We start from the raw sequence: 9,038 nt of genomic DNA, 5'->3' as shown, positions 1-9,038 counted from the left end.
ATGATTTTGGTGACGTGCTTGTCTGGGACTGTTCCGGAGATGATGCTTTTGGCAAGATTGTCGAGCTCATCTTGCTTTATCTCTTCTGTGGTGAAGTCGACCTTTGACTTGATTTGTACTTCATCGAATGGATCTCTTGAAGTATCTAGTGGCACCCGCTTGATAACTTCTGTGATGACAATTGGTCCGCTGATGATGACTTCCCACATTCGGCAATGTTGAACAGTAAGGAAGCTTTCTAGTCAAAACTTTCATATGTCGTATTTATCAATACAAAACATCGGGAGTGAAGAGACTCTGCTGTGGTTAGTTTTCATTGAACAAGAAACCAAAAAAAGACAGATAGAGAAAGCAGTAAGCACTTTTGAAAAAGAAAGAGGTTTTGAGACCTTCTAAAGAATAGGATCTAGTTCAATAGAACTTGGTCAAAGTAAAATTGTTCTTGCGAACAACCTGCTCTGATAACAATTGTTAGGTCCTTGAGGGTCTCGAATAGGTGTATGGGGAGGGGGGAATACGTACACCTATAGGTTATTTTAAATCGAAAATAAATTGACACAACCTTTTTCAGTAAAAAGAGTTTAGCAAAACTTAGGTTGGCGACTGATACTGAATACTCTTCAGTAAAGAGTTATCAGTTAAGTCAAAGACTTTAACTGATACATGATTTATGCTTAATTGTTCTAATTTTAAGGGTTTGCATGAGCATGTTTTGAGTTAAATCTTCTAGAAATTGGTGCGTTTTATGGTTTATTTTATGCTTTGCAGGAGATTTAGGTTTTATTGAGGGAAGAGTGCAATTTTGGAGAATTTGGATGAATTTGGCATTTTTTGGGTGTTCTGGTGTGCAGAGCTGAGCTGCGAGCCCAGCACTGTAATGCAGAGCTGATATGCGAGCCCAGCACCGTACCGCAGAGCTGAGCTGCGAGCTCTGCCCATCTTGCCAGAGCTGAGCTGCGAGCTCTGCCCCATCTCGCCAGAGCAGAGCTGACATCTCCAGATCAGAGCTAAATTACGCACCAGAGTAAACCCGGAAGAGCAGAGTCAACTCGCCAGAGCTGACTTTTCAGCTCTGCCCATCTCGCCAGAGCTGACTACCTTTACCGAGCATAAACAGCAGAGTTCACCTTCCAGTGCAGAGTTACTTTCGCCAGAGCTGACTTCCAGCTCTGCCTTGACTGCCAGAGCTGACTTTCAGCTCTGCACTGCCCTTTTCAGACCTGAACGTGTAGAATGGTTGATTCTCGCTAGGAGAGGATTTCTTGAAGAACACGCCAGCTGGAGTTACCTTATCTTGCACAATTCTATTACCTTTAGGAGTCCAGCTTTGGATGGCAACTTTGAGGAGAAGTCTATAAATAGGGCTTTGTTTTGCATTGAAAAACAAACGTTTTTTGCCCTAATTTTGAGTTCACGCCTAGTTAGCCAAAGTTAGGTTTTTATTGCTTTCTTAGTTAGTTTCGATTTATGTTCTTTCAATTCATGTTTTAGATTAGTTCTTCGTTTAGAGTTGTAATCAAGTGATAGGTTGCTTCTCGAGACGTTTTATGGTATTTCGTATTTACGTTTATTTACTTGCTTTGCTTTTACTTGTTTTTCTTTAAATTCTGCAATTTCATTATGTTTATGCTTTATTTTTGTTTATTGCTTTCCTTTAAATTCTGCACTTTAGTTATGTTCATTAGATTAGAAGCTTTAATTCAAGTATTTAAATTCTGCCTTTACTTTATGCGTTTATTCATGCCTAGGTTTAATAGTTTAATTATGCTTAAGCATTTATGTTTGTTCTTTCTCGCCTAGTTAATTTTAAGATTAAGTTTTTAGTTAAGTTTAAGTTACAAGCATTAGTTAATAATTCTTTTTCATGCCTAGATAATTCTTTAGTTTAAGTTTCTAGTTAAGTTTATTTTCCCAGCTTTAGATAATTTTACAGCTTTCAATTCCTACGTTTACAGCTTTTTAGTGACATAATTAAAAGCCCTTAAAGATCTTCCTTGAGAGATGACACTGGGTCAACTTACCATCACTAGGATGTCCTTATTCTATTGCAAGTCAAACTAGAGGTGTTCTAGGTTGAGTCAAATTTTGGCGCCGTTGTCGGGAAAGGTTTTAGGCGTTTTAGTTGTGTCACTTTTCTTTCTGCTTTTACCTGCTTTATTTTCCTTTTTCTTGTTTTTGGTTACTGTCTCCCTCTGGTGCGTTTAATCCGTGTGTTGAGTGCTGTGTATACAGAGCAGCCCGGAGACAAGAAAGAAGAAGAGTGCTGCCAGCCCTGCCAGCCCTGCGAGTGCTTCCAGCTCTGCAGATTCCTGCCCAGTTCAGCACTGACAAGTCCAGTTCAAACAAGTCTGTGGAAGAAGAGCCAACCATCCACCATCATGCTTCGCGCTTAAGATAGGAATTCTATGGCAGAATATTTTGATATTTGTGTGTACATGAGCCGTTTGGAGGAAGAAATTCCCAAGTATGGAGTTACGCAGATCCAATACCATGAAGTCATACGAACGTTGGCGAAATTGCCCAAACTTTTTAAGGTTGGGCATAACTCGCAAATACATTTGCGTGATTCTGATCCTAAGAACACCATTCAAGCCTTCATACACGCGATCATGTCAGCCATTAAATCGGCACAACAAGATGTTGAGTGTGTTGACGCAACAGTGAAATGTTTTGAGACTCACGTCCTTCAAGTTGTTAGTTGGTTGAGAGAAATGGTACGCCAGTGCAAGGAAGAAAATCCAGCACTGCAGACTCCAGTCCTGCAAGGACCAGCTCTACCCAGACCAGCGCTGCCTAGTCCAGCGCTGCCCAGTCCAGCCCTGCAAGGCCCAGCTCTACCCAGTCCAGCGCTGCCCAGTGCAACACTGCAGAATTCAGCTATGCAAAATCCAGCTATGCAGAATCTAGCTCTGCAGAATTCGGCCTTGCCAAATCCAGCCCTGCAGAATCCAGCCATGAAGAATGCAGCACTGCAGAATTCAGCCCTGCAAAGTCCAGTCTTGCCGAGCCTAGCTCTGACCAGTCCAGCACTACCGAGCCCAGCTTTGACCAGTCCAGCACTGCCGAGCCCAGCTCTGACCAGTCCAGCTTTGACAAGCCCCTTCCAGGAAGAGAAGGCAGCGCAACAGATAGAAAGAGAGTTGGAGAAAGAGGAGGTTCCTGTGTCTTTGTTGGATGGTGATGATTTAATCGAGTTGGTGGATGAGGATATGATAGAGTTTGAATGCTTGGCAAATTTAGAGGAAGATTCTACCGAGATGTTGGAAGAGCCTGAATTGGCCTTTGCCAAGACACTAAGCGATGCCAAGCAAAACAAAATTTCTACATCCTCTATTTCTTTGGTTGTTCATTATTGTTATATCATTGCCTCTGACACGTTTTTCTCCAATAATTTTATGTAGGGACGTGACGATGGTGCAAAAGAGGTGAACTCCACATGTCTAAAAGGGACGAGCATGACTCCATCAATTTTATCTTTGGGATCGGTAGATGTTATGGCTGATGAAGATGAAATGGTCCAAATAATGGAGTGGTTCAAGCTTGAGTCTGATTACGGATAACACTGGCAAAGTCGGGCTGGCGACTTTAAAACTAGCGCTTGGTGGGAGGCAACCCACCGTTGGTTTAGTTTTGTGTTTTTTGTTTTTCTTGTTCTTTGTTTTTCGTTTTTGTTTTGTTTTTTTTTTTCCTAAGTTTTGGTTGCTATGCGGATACTTTGATGCTTGGTATTCATGTCTTGTTTTCAGCGCTGTCCAGTTTCAGCGCTGCATAATGCCAGCGCTGCCTAGTTTAGCGCTGCCTTCTCTATTCTGCAAAAGGCCGCAAACCTCACTTTGCGCCGCCTCTCACGATGGTTTAGCTTTTCAATGCCGATAATCAGGGATGTTTTCTAACTCTTTTTTTCTTTTGTCCTGAGGACATGGCATGCTTTAAGTGTGTGGGGGGTGTTTTGTTGTGCTTATGCTTTCAATTGGGCGAGATTAGTCTTTCTATGCTTAGTTTTTGGTCTCGAATCTTGCTAATTTTTATGAATTTGTGGAAGAGAAGATGGTTTTCGATGTGCATTTCGGATTTGTGTTTGTTTGGTGGTTATTCTTGTTTTACCTTTGATATATGTTTCTTGATTGGGCAAAGAATTAAGAGTTTTGTTGCAACACAATTGTAAGTAAGTAAAACGTGATTTGTCCAGTAAATGCTAGAAGGAGTGTTGTCATTGTGATTGCCTACGATCGTATCTTATATGTGAAAATGTTGGATGAATTGCCAACTCTAATTTTGTCAGCTCTGAAACATCTGGCCTGTTCTGAAACGTGACAGCTCTGAGTCTCTGCTTCTCTAGTCTAACTATGAGCATGGGTAACCACGTGAAAAGACTTTGGATTACATCCAAATGGTTTTATTTCATGAATTATGGCTCAACTGTCGAAAAATCTAAGTGATTAAGCACACAAGTGTGAAAAATGGTGATATTGATTATAAAGGCGATCACATTAGGGAATTCACTTCTAGCGGAGAATTGGGTCTGACCGAATTGCTTACATTACTCTTTTGTTGCTTCTTAAACTCTGTGTTACTTGCATGATCGAGAGATGTGTGTTGTTGGTAAAATTTTGAATTGACTTCGAGAAAGTTTGGATTGGAAATAAGCATCTTTGAAATCAATCTCTTCCTAGGATTCATACGGATTTTGCTTGAGGACAAGCAAAAGGCTAAGTGTGGGGGGGGGTTGATTTATGCTTAATTGTTCTAATTTTAAGGGTTTGCATGAGCATGTTTTGAGTTAAATCTTCTAGAAATTGGTGCGTTTTATGGTTTATTTTATGCTTTGCAGGAGATTTAGGTTTTATTGAGGGAAGAGTGCAATTTTGGAGAATTTGGATGAATTTGGCATTTTTTGGGTGTTCTGGTGTGCAGAGCTGAGCTGCGAGCCCAGCACTGTAATGCAGAGCTGATATGCGAGCCCAGCACCGTACCGCAGAGCTGAGCTGCGAGCTCTGCCCATCTCGCCAGAGCAGAGCTGACATCTCCAGATCAGAGCTAAATTACGCACCAGAGTAAACCCGGAAGAGCAGAGTCAACTCTCCAGAGCTGACTTTTCAGCTCTGCCCATCTCGCCAGAGCTGACTACCTTTACCGAGCATAAACAGCAGAGTTCACCTTCCAGTGCAGAGTTACTTTCGCCAGAGCTAAATTTCCAGAGCTGACTTCCAGCTCTGCCTTGACTGCCAGAGCTGACTTTCAGCTCTGCACTGCCCTTTTCAGACCTGAACGTGTAGAATGGTTGATTCTCGCTAGGAGGGGATTTCTTGAAGAACACGCCAGCTGGAGTTACCTTATCTTGCACAATTCTATTACCTTTAGGAGTCCAGCTTTGGATGGCAACTTTAAGGAGAAGTCTATAAATAGGGCTTTGTTTTGCATTGAAAAACGAACATTTTTTGCCCTAATCTTGAGTTCACGCCTAGTTAGCCAAAGTTAGGTTTTTATTGCTTTCTTAGTTAGTTTCGATTTATGTTCTTTCAATTCATGTTTTAGATTAGTTCTTCGTTTAGAGTTGTAATCAAGTGATAGGTTGCTTCTCGAGACGTTTTATGGTATTTCGTATTTACGTTTATTTACTTGCGTTGCTTTTACTTGTTTTCCTTTAAATTCTGCAATTTCATTATGTTTATGCTTTATTTTTGTTTATTGCTTTCCTTTAAATTATGCACTTTAGTTATGTTCATTAGATTAGAAGCTTTAATTCAAGTATTTAAATTCTGCCTTTACTTTATGCGTTTATTCATGCCTAGGTTTAATAGTTTAATTATGCTTAAGTATTTATGTTTTTTCTTTCTCGCCTGGTTAATTTTAAGATTAAGTTTATAGTTAAGTTTAAGTTACAAGCATTAGTTAATAATTCTTTTTCATGCCTAGATAATTCTTTAGTTTAAGTTTCTAGTTAAGTTTATTTTCCCAGCTTTAGATAATTTTACAGCTTTCAATTCCTACGTTTACAGCTTTTTAGTGACATAATTAAAAGCCCTTAAAGATCTTCCTTGAGAGATGACACTGGGTCAACTTACCATCACTAGGATGTCCTTGTTCTATTGCAAGTCAAACTAGAGGTGTTCTAGGTTGAGTCAATACACGTTAGGCTTCAGTCAAGTTTGTAAAATAGAGGAGTGTTATGAATCTTACTGAATATCCGAAGATTTATCAGTTAGACTAATAACACTGGCAGCAGAAAACTTTTCTTTCGAAATAGCTGTTGTGATTTAAACAAGTTGTTAGGATTTATATTTCACTTTGCTATTAATCAGTTTCAGTTATCAAAGGTTTGTGCACAGATAAGGAAAGTAAATAATGAAAGCGATAAACAACAAGAGGATTTTTACGTGGTTCGGAAAACACTTCCTACATCCATGGTCAGTTGATCACATTGACAACTTCACTGGGCTTGTGCTTACGGGTGCACAGCAAACCTAAACAACTGAAGATTCAATCTTCAGTACCAACACACTGGGTTGGATTTCTCACTCTTAGCTTCACTGAGACAAAACTATGCCTTTACAAAAGACTAAGATCTCACGGAGTCAGAGCACTGGTCTGAACTCCTCTTGGCTCAAACTCTCAATTCGGTCGGTTGAATAGAGGTTCGAAAACTTGCCAACTAGATTACAAAGAACAGGTTCTATGTAATCAGTTATACCTAGGCTTTGGATATACAATATTTGTTTAAATTATAAGAGAATGTATGTAATCAGCAGTGACTGATTTTTAGCTTTGTAATTCTCTTCTTCGATTCAAACTTTGGAATGGCTTTGAATTGCTGAGTGATGAACTTGGCAGCATTTCAGCTTGTGTAGTTGAATCGGTGAAGATTGAAGCGATCCTCGAGCTCTATTTATAGGAGAGGTCTTGAATAGATCAGTTGGCTGAAATGGTCTTCAAGAATTCATCCGTTGGAGATAGATTTGAACTTTGCTGAGGCTTCAATCTTCGAGGTTCCTTGTTTGGTGAGAACGACTACTAAGGAGCAGGAGATAGGACATCTCTGAAAAAGGTAATCATAAAAAAGAAAGGCTCTGCAGAGAAAGGACGATCATTGATATCTCTGCATTTAATGCGGCTGTACTTTGGGAGTGCGTGGCTTCCTTTTAACTTTGGAGGTTCAGTCCGAGGAAGAATGTTTAACTGATACTTGACTTTAGTATCAGTCCGCTGAATTCACGTAGCCCACATTAAGTAATCAGTCGTGTAACTGATTCTTGGACTGTTCAGTCAAATATTAGTATTTGACTCTGCCTTAATTCGTTACATCAGTCGGCAACTTCAATCTTCAGTCTTCGATCCTCCTGTCTTCAGTCTTCAGAACACTAACTAAACTAGAAAAAATCTCTAACACTTGAGTTCGAACAGTTTTAGTCTATTACAAGGAAAACCTAAGAATTTTGGTATCATCAAAGCAAGGTGATTTATGCCTAATTGTTCTAATTTTAGGGGCTTGCATGTGCATATTTTAAGTTAAATCTTCTGGAAATTGGTGCGTTTTATGGTGTATTTTATGCTTTGCAGGAGATTTAGGATTTCGAGATGAAGAGTGCAAATGTTGGAGAAGTTTGGGCTAAGAATTACGTTTTTGTGCATACTCTGGCGCGTCAGAGAAGCGAAGCCCCGCATTGCAGAGCAGAGCAGAGAAACCACTCGCCAGAGGAATCATAAGTGGCAGAGGAATCCTACTCGCCAGAGAAATCCAAGCCCAGAGTAGCGAAGTCAACTAGTCAGAGCAGAGGAATCACTAGTCAGAGGGGAGAAAAGCCAGAGCAGAGAAATCAAGAAGCCAGAGGAACCGAATGCCAGAGCAGAGAAATCAAGAAGCCAGAGAAACCGGGAGTCAGAGCGGACAAGTGCGCCAGAGCGGAAGCCGTTTCTCTGGCGAGAGCCGCGAATTCGGCCAGAATGGAGATAACTTGCAGCGCGCGTCACAGCTGGAGAGTTGCCTTATCTTGCACGATTCTATTGCTATTCTACTTTGCATGGCAACTTCCATGGTGATCTAGAGGGATTTGAAGTCTATAAATAGGGCCATACTTTTCATTGTAAAAATATCCCTTGCCCTAGTTTTAGACGCCATCGTGGAGATCTGTTGGCATCCGAAGCTTAGGATTTCATTGCTTTCTTATTTTTCGATTTTAGTTATTTAGGTTATAATTTAGTTTTGTTTAGTTTTTATTCTTGGATTGTGATTGCGTGACACAATTACACGTTCAAAAAGTTTACGGTATTTTGTATTTAAATTCAATTTATTTCTGTTTAATCATGTTTATGCTTTTCGTTCATGTTTATGCTTTCTTTTTTATTATGCACTTTAGTTTCACGCCTAGATTAGTTGGTTTTTAATTTACAAGTATTTAATTTCATAAGTAGGTTTAATTTAAGTTCTTTAAAATCTTGCCTAGGGTTTAATAGTTCAATTCGCCTAGTTAATTTTAAGTTCGGTCTTTAATTAAGTTTTTAATTCTAAGTTTTAGTTTAATAATCAATCTCTTTACTGTTTTTCCTGCGATACTACTAAAAGCCCTTAAAGACTTTCCTTGAGAGATGACACTGGGTCAACTTACCATCACTAGGATGTCCTTGTTCTATTGCAAGTTAACTTAGAGGTGTTTCTAGTTGAGTCACAAGGATTATGATATTTTATTAAGTTTCCAACAAAAGGATGTTTGTAAACGTTCTTTATAACAAAAAGGATGTTTGTTGTTATTTTGAATATATAAATATTAAATTTAAATTTTAATATTATTATATTAAATTAATAATTATAGAGTGTTTCATATATATTATGTGAGACATTGTGATGATCATTATGTTATATTTTGTAAAAGCAAATGATATTTGGTATAAAATAAATGATACAGTATAAATTATATTTTTATTGCATGCAAATAACACTTTTAACAACAAAAAATAATATTTTGATTAAATGTAAATGATACTTCACAAATTATATTTTTTATAAAAGAAAATGATATTTTGTATAAAACAATAATTATACA

The sequence above is a fragment of the Salvia miltiorrhiza genome, chromosome 5, assembly GCF_028751815.1.
Source record: "Salvia miltiorrhiza cultivar Shanhuang (shh) chromosome 5, IMPLAD_Smil_shh, whole genome shotgun sequence".
NCBI classification, from domain to species: Eukaryota; Viridiplantae; Streptophyta; class Magnoliopsida; order Lamiales; family Lamiaceae; genus Salvia; species Salvia miltiorrhiza.
The sequence above is the reverse complement of the archived record's forward strand: the minus strand, read 5'-3'. Positions refer to the sequence as shown.